This window comes from Chiloscyllium punctatum, chromosome 37 (genome assembly GCF_047496795.1).
Source record: "Chiloscyllium punctatum isolate Juve2018m chromosome 37, sChiPun1.3, whole genome shotgun sequence".
NCBI classification, from domain to species: Eukaryota; Metazoa; Chordata; class Chondrichthyes; order Orectolobiformes; family Hemiscylliidae; genus Chiloscyllium; species Chiloscyllium punctatum.
The window spans coordinates 60,337,246-60,348,634 of NC_092775.1; the positions used below are offsets into that span (position 1 = coordinate 60,337,246).

The 11,389-nt window shown below is 45.9% G+C and overlaps 1 non-coding gene across 1 annotated transcript; it reads right to left on the reverse strand.

Annotated features, from left to right (window-relative positions):
* Nucleotides 1–1,657: 1,657 nt before the first annotated feature.
* On the reverse strand, nt 1,658–1,730 carry trnak-uuu (transfer RNA lysine (anticodon UUU)). The gene has a single exon. It is a non-coding gene; the product is annotated as a tRNA-Lys (tRNA).
* Between the last annotated feature and the right edge of the window lie 9,659 nt (nt 1,731–11,389).

Consider the following 11,389-nt stretch of genomic DNA (forward strand, 5'->3'; position numbering starts at 1 on the left):
CATCCTAGAGACCAGTGTTAGCACAAGTAGAAGGTACTGTTAATAAACATGTTTGAAGGCAATCTTGGAGCAAGGGTAGAGACAGGGAGGAACAGATGTTGAGAGCCAAAGGAGACAACAACATTGAAGATCGGATTAATTGCTCCCCAAACTAGGGAAGGAATCTTTTTTTTAAATTTAAACTATTTTCTAATCGACCTGTTGAGAGATGTTAATGCATATCTCAGGAACAGATGGGACTTGAAACTGGGTTTCTTTGTCCACTTCACACTACGACTGTGCCACAAGAGCAGGAAGGAGACAGTTACTAACGACCCAGAGTGGACACGTCTGTTTCAATTGTGTGTCTGAAACATGACTGAAACCTGGATAATGAGATGATTCCTGTGTAAAGATACCTATTCGTCTGTATGCTGTAGATCTGAACTCCTTTTTAACTGGAGTGATTCTCTAACTGGCTCACTTGAATGAAACAATTGTACAACAAGTACAGAGCCTCTGGTGATTGATTACTATGGTCTGATATCACTCTCCATGCTAAATTCCGCTCTGACATGGAACTATACTGCAGTTCCTTCACTGTTACTGCTCATCCCTACCTTCTCAACAGCAAGTAGAGATGGGCATTGGGTGCTGGGCTAGGTCTGTTGTCATCACATACATGCGTACAATGCACTGTTTAAGTTCACAGTGGCTTTAAGCTTGATGCAGCTGTGTGTGTGTGTGTGTGGGGGGGGTGCAGATGGCAAGGGGGAATGAGAGAATGTGGGGAGAAGGGCAGGGAAGAGGGGAATAGGAGTGAGGGAGGACAGGGAAAGAGAATGAGGGATGAAGGGGTGGGGAGGGGTTGGCAGTGATCTCCTTGTCCCTGCTGGCCCCCTGCACTCCCCTCCTATACCAGTCCCTCATCCTTGCATCCCTCTGCAGAATCCTTTTCAATTCTGTCCTCTACACACACAGTTCCTAGAGCTCCTCTGGCTCCAGAGGCGACTTGCTGCTGCAACATCTTCACGTGCAGACTGTTTGGTGGCCCCTTCTCCCCCAGGCCTTGATTTCCTTACTGACTAAAAATCCATCTCAGTCTTGAATAAGAGAACATCGGCCTGAGGTTATGGATTACCAGGCCAGTGACATTACCACTGTCCCATTGTCCAATCCCTAGACTGATCACAGCTAACAGTGGCTGCGAATTGCGAACAGTTGGCTTCGTGGCTGTGTTAAGTGGGAAGACAACGCAAACCTTGACTTTGTGAATGATGTGGCAAAGTGTGAAATGGTAAAGCATGGCAGAAATACTGAGAGCATTCATACAGATGCTGAGTGAGCCCTAAGAGAGTAAGGGTGCAGCTCTGAGAGGCTCCCTACTCCAATCCAGAGATGGGTATTTGTCCCTGTGTGTACAGTGTCCTGGAAGCAGCATTGTCATAAGAGGTGTCAGTGTGTTTGACCATAAGACATAGGAGCAGAAATTAAGCCAGTTCACCACATAAAGTCTGCTCCACCATTCAATCATGGCTGATAGGTTTCTCATCCCCCTTCTTCTCCCTTCTCTCCACAACTCTTGACCTCCTGTAAAATCAAGATCCTACCTCTCTCAGTCTCAAATACACTCAATGACTTAGCCCCCACAGCCCTTCAGTAGCAGTAAATTCAGCAGCGTCCAAACAGGGACATGAACCCTGGACCCTCAGATTAAAAGTCTGCTACTCTACTGACTGAGCTATCTGGGCAAAGTGTGGTGCTGGAATGGAGAACTGCAGTCAGAGACATGCCATGAGGATATGAAGAGGCTGGTGGGTGACTGATCCAGCTGGGGTTGCAGGCAGCTGCTGGCCATTGAATATCCCCTGAGATTTTGGAAACTGCTGGCCAAGTGTCACACTGGAGCCAGAAGGTAGGTAACTGCTCAGACGTACAAATCTGCAATTACTGATATCTAATTTTTCCCTGTGAGTGGGAGAATGTAGCAATACTACATTTAAATGAGGTGAAATTAAGTTCTGATGGATGCAATTAGGATCTTGCTGCTCATTAGCAAGATCCTTAACTCACTGTTCACAGTGGTTTGTATACTCAGGCTTTTTGTCACAAATTTGAGAATCTTATGATCCCGATTCCGCCATGTTTTCTCAAGTGACTCACGTCTAGTCATGGTGCCCACAGGATGGCGGAACCTCTCCTGGGTTACGATGAACAGAAAGGTAACCCTGTGAATTCTCTGTGACTACGGGTTTTTGTCAGGAGGGCTCCAGTCAGGGAGGTATTTCCCATCAGAATTCTCAATTTTCTCGGCCATTCCCCGCAGAGCCTGCTCCACCTGGGATTCTACGGGCTTCAGTCAGGGTGGCTCCATTGACTATCCAGCCATCGGAATGTCTGGGTTGATGTCTCAATCAGGAATCCTTCTAAACTTCTTTGTCACACTGCCTGCCTTCTGATCCTCAATACCCTTCTTCAGTTGATGTTTCTGGCTATCACTTTGGTAGCCACAGCCAATGTTTGTCGAATACCTTGCTTGGGATACTCCACTCCCTCTTTGAAATTCTTTGTGACCTTTTGATTTTTGAAAACTGGTGCATAATTGCAAATTGGTGGCAACAGTTCAGATCTATTTAATGCTATAATGTAGTATATTGCTATTTTATAGCTTATAATTATGCAAATCCAACAGTGCATTACGGTCCATACGTACTGAAGCAGTTTGTAAAGAAGAATAGAGCACTTTTTCGGCATAGAACTGTTAAAATGTCCATAATTCACACTGAATATAAGGCTGAGATGGATGTAATTCTTTGCTTTTCAATTCGTAAATCTGTGGGTGAAACGCGATACACTCATCCCCCGTAGCCTATAAAATCCACAAAATTATTATAGTTACACATGCAATATTGGCTCTTGCTGCAGCAATTTAAACTAACACTAAATAAATTATGTAGAATGGTGACATTCAGAATTTCCTTTGTTCACATAATGTCAGTTCCTTTAAGTAGAAACTCTTTATTAAGTCACCCCTGTTTCTCTGTCCCCATCTATCAGAGTGCTTGCTACAGATTAATAACTTTGTGACTCGTTTTTCTTTCTATTTGTGACTCCTCACTCTTTGGGGTTTCTTTCTGTAACTAACTCTATTTTCTATCTGATTGCTTCTTTGCTCCCATCTTTCTCTACTTTTTTTTCTCTGCTTCTTTGGACTCTCTGACCCTACTTAAACCATAGAGATGTACAGCACAGAAACAGACACTTCAGTCCAACTCGTCCATGCTAACCAGATAGCCTAGACTATCCTAGTCCAATTTGCCAGCATTTGGCCCATATCGCTCTAAACTTTTCTTATTCATATACCCATCCAGATGCCTGTTAATTGTTGTAATTGTACCAACCTCCACCTTCCTCTGGCAGCTCATTCCATACACGCACCATCCTCCACGTGAAAACATTGTCCCTTAGGTCCCTTTTATATCTTTCCCCTCTCAACTTAAACCTATGAGCTTTAGTTTTGGACTCCCCTACCCTGGGAAGAAGACATTGGCTATTCAACCTATCTATGCCCCTCAAGATTTTCCAAATCTCAATAAGGTCACCCCTCAGCCTCCGAAGCTCCAGGGAAAACAGCCCTAGCCTATTCAGCCTCCCCCTATAGCTCAAATCCTCTAACCCCAGCAACATCCTTGTAAACCTTTTCTGAACCGTTTCAAGTTTCACAACATCCTTCTGATAGCAGGGATATCAGAAATAAACACAATATTCCAAACATGACCTAACCAATGTCCTGCAAGGTCGCAACATGAGCTTTCAACTTCTGTACTCAATGCCATGACCAATGAAGGGAAGTGTATCAAACACGTCTGAGAAAGGGCCACCGAATCCGAATCATTCACTCTGATTTCTCTTCACAGATGCTGCTAGACCTGCTGAGCTTTTCCAACAACTTCTGTTTTTGTTCCTGATTTACAGCAACTGCCGTGCTTTCAGTTTTTATTTAGTGTCAAATGCTTTCTTCACTATCCTGTGACTCCACCTTCAAAGAATTATGAACCTGCACCCCAAGGTCTCTTTGTTCAGCAATACTCCCAAGTACCCTATCATTAACTGTATAAGTCCTGCCCTGTTCTCTGCAAGCAGTTGTGGGTGGCACGGTGGCAAGCACTGCTGCCTCACAGCGCTGGAGACCTGGGTTCAATTCCCATCTCAGGTGACTGACTGTGTGGAGTTTGCATGTTCTCCCTGTGTTTGTGTGGGTGTGCTCCGGTTTCCTCCCACAGTCCAAAGATGTGCAGGTCAGGTGAATTGGCCATGCTAAATTGCCCGTAGTGTTAGGTAAGAGGGAAATGGGTGGGTGGCGGGTTGGTGTGGACTTGTTGGGCTGAAGGGCCTGTTTCCACACTGTAATATAATCTAATCAGTTATATTTGTTCAGTGCTTTTAACATAAGATGCTTCAGAGCAGTGTTAGAAAATAAAGACACCAAACCACATAAGGAGACATTGGTTAGATACCAAATCTTGGGTGACAGAACTGGGTTTCCCTGAGACCCTGAAAGGTGGAAAACGGGTTAAAGAGGGGAGGGTGAAAGAAGGGGTTTTAGACTTTGTGGTCAAGGTAATTAAAGACACCGTCAACAATGGTAGAATATCAAAGATGCCCACATGGTCAGCATTATGAAAGTGTTGACATAGCACAGAGGGTTATCAGGCTGGAGGAGATATTAGGTAGGGGAAGAGTTCAGAGATGATGATGGGGGGTGAGTGCAAGGATGTAGAGGGAATTGAAAACAAGGGAGTGAATTTTAAAATGAAGCACTGCCTACCCAGGAGACAATGTAAGTCACTGCAACATAGGAAGTGTATTAGGGCAAGAGAAGAACCAGAGAAAGAGTAGGGCCTGTTCGGTACCAAAGTGGCAATCTATGTTTAAGCTGGGAGACGCAGGTGAGATTTTGAATGAATGCCTCACACCTGTATTCACTGTAAAGAAGGATGGTATTGATATTGAAATCATGGAGGGGGCTAATAGTCTTGAAAACATTAGCATTGAGAGGGAAGAAGTATTGATGATTTTAGCAGGTTTAAACCGCCAGGCCTAGACAAGTTGTATCCCAGGGTGCCGAGCGAGGCAAGGCAGGAAATTGTACAACATTAATTTTCAAATCCTCTCTGGCCACAAGAGAGATGAAAGAGGACTGCAGAACAGCTAATTATTCTAGAAGGATAATAGGGTTAAACCAAGGAACACTAGGCCAACGAATCAACCATCAGTGATAGGGAAGCTTTTGGGAAAAGCTCAGAGAGTCAAAATTGTCCTCTACTTGAAAAGACAAAGAACAATCAAGAATAGTCATCAAGTCTAACAAATTTGATTGAATTTTTAAGGAGTTGACACAATGTCGATGAGGGTAATATCGTGGATGCAATGTACTGAGACTTCAGTAAGGCTTTTGACAAAGTGTCACGTAGGAGACTGGTTAAGAAAAAAGAGCTCTTGGGATCCAGAGTAATTTGGCAAACTGGATCCAAAATTGGTTTAGAGCCAGAGTCAGAGAGTCCTGATTAAATGGTCTTGTTGTGACTGGAAGCCTATGTCCAGTAGCATACTGTAGGGCTTGGTACTCGGTCCCTTGATGAATGCATTATACATTAATGATCTGGACATAAATGTAGGAGGTTTGATCAGTAACCTTGCAGATGACGTTAAAAATGGTAATGTGGTAAATAATAAAGTATCTGGTAACACAGCAACAATAGAGGGCATATCAGAGTGCTGGTGGTGAGGTAGACCTAGTGTGATCACTGTACAAGTAAAAGCAAACACTTTTTTGTTCACGAAGGGGCAGGACAATCATGAGAAATAGCAGGAGGCCAAGGATAAATTCTTTTATTGTTATTCATCCACAATGTGGGATTAACTGGTTGGGCCAGCATTTATTGTCCATTTTTAATTGCCCTTGAGAAGATGGTGATGAGCTGCCTTCTTGAAACTCTGCAGTCCCTTCGCTGTAGGTTGACCCACAAATCCCTTGGTGGGGTTGGGGGCTGGGGGTGGGGGGTGGGGTGGAATTTCAGGATTCTGACCCAGTGACGCTGAAGGAATGGTGATATAGTTCCAAGTCAGGATGGTGATGACTTGGAGGGAAACTTGCAGGAGGTGATATTCCTATGTATCTGCTGCCCTTGTTTTTCAAAGTTATGATACTCATGCAGTTAGGGAACTGGAGCTGGAGCTGGCTGAACTTCGAATCATTCGGTAGGCATAGGGAGTTATTGAGAGGAGTTACAGGGAGGTAGTCACTCCTAAGGTATAAGAAAAAGGCAGATGGGTTACAGTCAGGGGACAGAAAGGGAACCGGCAGGCAGTGCAGGGATCCCCTGTGACCATTCCCCTCAACAATAACTATACCGTTTTGGATACTGTTGGGGGGATGACTTACCAGGGGAAAGCAGTGGGGCACAGGGCTCTGGCACAGAGTCTGTCCCTGCTTCTCAGAAGGGAAGGGGGAAGAGGAGCAGAGCAGTAGTCATTGGGGACTCCATAGTTAGGGGGACAGATAGGAGGTTCTCTGGGGACGAGAGAGACTCACGGTTGGTGTGTTGCCTCCCAGGTGCCAGGGTTCGTGACGTCTCTGATCCTTAAGGGGGAGGGGGAGCTTTTGGGATCCTTAAGGGGGAGGGGGAGCAGCCCCAAGTCATGGTCCACATTGGCACCAACAACATAGGTAGGAAGAGAGATGGGGATTTAAGGCTGAAATTCAGGGAGCTAGGATGGAAGCTTAGAGCTAGGCCGAACAGAGTTGTTGTCTCTGGTTTGTTGCCCGTGCCACGTGCTAGTGAGGCAAGGAATAGGGAGAGAGAGGAGTTGAACATGTGGCTACAGGGATGGTGCAGGAGGGAGGGTTTTGGATTCTTGGATAATTGGGGCTCTTTCTGGGGTAGGTGGGACCTCTACAAGTAGGATGGTCTTCATCTGAACCAGAGGGGTACCAATATCCTGGCGGGGAAGTTCGCTAAGGCTATTGGGGTGGGTTTAAACTAATCCAGCAGGGGGATGGGAACCAAAATTGTAGTTCGAGTATAGAAAAGGTTGAGAGTAGGGAGGTCCGAAATCAGGTTTCAGGGACGCAAGATGGCACCGGCAAGCAGGAAGTTGGTTTGAAGTGTGTCTACTTCAATGCCAGGAGCATCTGGAATAAGGTGGGTAAACTTGCAGCATGGGTTGGTACCTGGGACTTCGATGTTGTGGCCATTTCGGAGACATGGATAGAGAAGGGACAGGAATGGTTGTTGCAGGTTCCAGGATTTAGATGTTTCAGTAAGAACAGAGAAGGTGGTAAAAGGAGGGGGGTGGGGGGGGGTTTGGGGAAGGAGGGGGGGGATGGCATTGTTGGTCAAGGACAATATTACAGTTGCAGAAAGGATGTTTGGGGACTCGTCAACTGAGGTCGTATGGGCTGAGGTTATAAACAGGAAAGGAGAGGTCACCCTGTTGGGAGTTTTCTATAGGCCTCCGAATGGTTCCAGAGATGTAGAGGAAAGGATAGCAAAGATGATTCTCAATAGGAGTGAGAGAGACAGGGTAGTTGTCATGGAGGACATCAACTTTCCAAACATTAACTGGGAACACTATAGTACGAGTACTATAGATGGGTCAGTTTTTGTCCAGTGTGTACAGGAGGGCTTCCTGACAGTATGTAGACAGGCCAACAAGGAGCGAAGCCACATTAGATTTGGTACTGGGTAATGAGCACGGCCAGATGTTAGACTTAGAAGAAGGTGAGCACTTTGGTGATAGCGATCACAATTCTGTTATGTTTACTTTAATGATAGAAAGGGATAGGTATATAACAGTGGACAAGAGTTACAGCTGGGGGAAAGGCAATTACGATGCGATTAGGCAAGATTTAGGAAGCATAGGATGGGGAAGGAACCTGCAAGGGATGGGCACATTAGAAATATGGAGCTTATTCAAGGAAAAGCTCCTGTGTGTCCTAGATAAGTATGTACGTCTCAGGCAGGGAGGAAACTGTACAGCGCGGGAGTCGTGGTTTATGAAGGAAGTGGAATCTCTGGTCAAGAGGAAGAAGAAGGCTTATGTTAGGATGAGATGTGAAAGCTCAGTTAGGGCACTTGAGGGTTACAAGGTAGCCAGGAAAGACCTAAAGAGAGAGCTCAGAATAGCCAGGAGGAGACATGAGAAGTTGTTGGCGGATAGGATCAGGGTAAACCCTAAGGCTTTCTATAGTATTTAAGGAATAAAAGAATGACGAGAGTAAGATTAGGGCCAATCAAGGATAGTAGTGGAAGTTGTGTGTGGAGTCAGAGGAGATAGGGGAAGCACTAAATGAATATTTTTTGACAGTATTCACTCTAGAAAACAACAACGTTGTCAAGGAGAATACTGAGATGCAGGCACTAGACTAGGTGTGATTGAGGTTCACAAGGAAGAGGTATTAGAAATCTTGCAGAGTGTGAAAATAGATAAGTCCCCTGGGCCAGATGGGATTATCCTAGGATCGACTGGGAATCCAGGGAGGAGATTGCCGAGCCTTTGACATTGATCTTTAAATCTTCAAAAGTGTTGGAAAAGGTTATAAGAGATAGGATTTATAATCATCTAGAAAAGAATAATTTGACTAGGGATTGTCAGCACAGTTCTGTGAAGGGTAGGTTGTGCCTCACAAACCTTATTGAGTTCTTTGAGAAGGTGACCAAACAGGTAGATGAGAGTAAGCCAATTGATGTGGTGTATAGGGATTTCAGCAAGGTGTTTAATAAGGTTCCCCACAGTAGGCTATTGTACAAAATGCGGAAGAATGGGATTGTGGGAGATATACAGTTTGGATCAGTAATTAGCTTGCTGAAAGAAGGCAGAGGGTGGTGGTTGATGGGAAATGTTCATCCTGGAGTCCAGTTACTAGCTGGTGTACCACAAGGGTTGGTATTGGGTTCACTGCTGTTCGTCATTTTTGTTAACGACCTGGATGAGGGCGTAGAAGGGTGAGTTAGTAAATTTGCAGACAACACTAAGGTCGGTGGAGTTGTGGATAGTGACGAAGGATGTTGTAGGTTACAGAGAGATATAGATAAGCTGTGAAGCTGGGCTGAGAGGTGGCAAATGGAGTTTAATGCGGACAAGTGTGAGGTGATTCACTTTGTTCCGAGTAACCGGAATGCAAAGTACTGGGCTAATGGTAAGATTTTTGGTAGTGTTGATGAACAGAGAGATCTCGGTGTCCAAGTACACAGATCCTTGAAAGTTGCCACCCAGGTTGACAGGGTTGTTAAGAAGGCATACAGTGTTTCAGCTTTTATTAATAGAAGGATCGAGTTCCGGAGCCATGAGGTTATGCTACAGCTGTACAAAACTCTGGTGTGGCCGCACTTGGAGTATTGTGTACAGTTCTGGTCACCGCATTATAAGAAGGATGTGGAAGCTTTGGAAAGGGTGCAGAGGAGATTTACTAGGATGTTGCCTTGGTATGGAGGGAAGATCTTATGAGGAAAGGCTGAGGGACCTGAGGCTGTTTTTGTTAGAGAGAAGAAGGTTGAGGGGTGACTTAATAGAGACATATAAGATAATCAGAGGGTGATATAGGGTGGACAGGGAGAGCCTTTTTCCAAGTACTGTGACAGTGAGCACGAGGGGACATAGCTTTAAATTGAGGGGTGATAGATATAGGACAGATGTCAGAGGTAGTTTCTTTACTCAGAGAGTAGTAAGGGTATGGAATGCTTTGCCTGCAACGGAAATAGATTCGCCAACTTTAAGTACATTTAAGTCGTCATTGGACAAGCATATGGACGTACATGGAATAGTGTAGGTTAGATGGGCTTCAGATTGGTCTGACAGGTCAGTGCAACATCGAGGGCTGAAGGGCCTGTACTGCGCTGTAATGTTCTATGTTCTATGACCTGGTGGGGCATTAGAGGTTAAAGAGCAGGAGCTGGAAAAGAGACAATTGCAAAGCTGCTTTTCTGCTGTCTTTGCAAACCTGTCTGTGTTCACACATGAGAATCTGAAGTTCAGGGATAGACAACTGACCTTTGACCTTTGTAGCTTGTGGCATGTCCCACTCAAATATGACTCCACTTCAGACATTATCTGTCAATTCGTTTTTCCCATGTCTCTGATTCCTTGGGTTGAATTTTCAGGTAGAATTGTGAAGCTGAACAGGGGTGAGTTTTGGCTTGTGGTCCCACACTGTACACTTTAGACAGGCCCACTGCAGTCCTCAATTCAGCAGCTAGTTAAAGGCCAGGTAGCAGCCTCACCATCCAATCAGGATGATGGAGTACCAATGGCACCACTCAGTAATGGTCAGCCCCATTGACCGAGGTGGCAGCTGCCATTCTGAGCACAAAGGACAAGGCCAGACTAGATTTAACTTTTCAACTTTTATCTGTCTGTCACCCTGGAGGGAAACCCCTCTTTAGGGGTGGTCAGCAACTAGAATCTTGCTTGATCTTTTGTTTCCCTGGGTGTGTATGAGTAATTTTGGATGTATTCTTTGTTGTGTGTGTTTGTGGTTTGGTGGGTAGGTTCAGGGGCATCTGGGGTTCAGGGTATGACTGGAATTTTAGGTGTGTCTGTTGTTTGGTGTGTGTCGGGGGTTTTGATACGTACAGATGTGTGAGGCACAGTGGCTCAGTGGTTAGCGCTGAAAATGTGTTGCTGGAAAAGCACAGCAGGTCAGGCAGCATCCAAGGAGCAGGAGAATTGACGTTTTGGGCATGAGCCCTTCTTCAGGAATGAGGAGGGTGTGCCAAGCAGGCTAAGATAAAAGGTAGGGAGGAGGGACTTGGGGGAGGGGCGTTGGAAATGTGATAGGTGGAAAGAGGTCAAGGTGAGGGTGATAGGCCGGAGTGGGGATGGGGGTGGAGAGGTCAGGAAGAAGATTGCAGGTTAGGAAGGTGGTGCTGAGTTCGAGGGATTTGACTGAGACGAGGTGGGGGGGGAGGGGAAATGAGGAAACTGGAGAAATCTGAGTTCATCCTTGTGGTTGGAGGGTTCCTAGGTGGAAGATAAGGCGCTCTTCCTCCAGCCGTCGTGTTGCTATGGTCTGGCAATGGAGGAGTCCAAGGACCTGCATGTCCTTGGTGGAGTGGGAGGGGGAGTTGAAGTGTTGAGCCACGGGGTGGTTGGGTTGGTTGGTCCGGGTGTCCCAGAGGTGTTCTCTGAAACGTTCCGCAAGTAGGCGGCCTGTCTCCCCGGTATAGAGGAGGCCACATCAGGTGCAGCGGATGCAATAAATGATGTGTGTGGAGGTGCAGGTGAATTTGTGGTGGATATGGAAGGATCCCTTGGGGCCTTGGGGGAAAGTAAGGGGGGAGGTGTGCGTGCAAGTTTTGCATTTCTTGCGGTTGCAGGGGAAGGTGCCGGGAGTGGAGGTTGGGTTGGT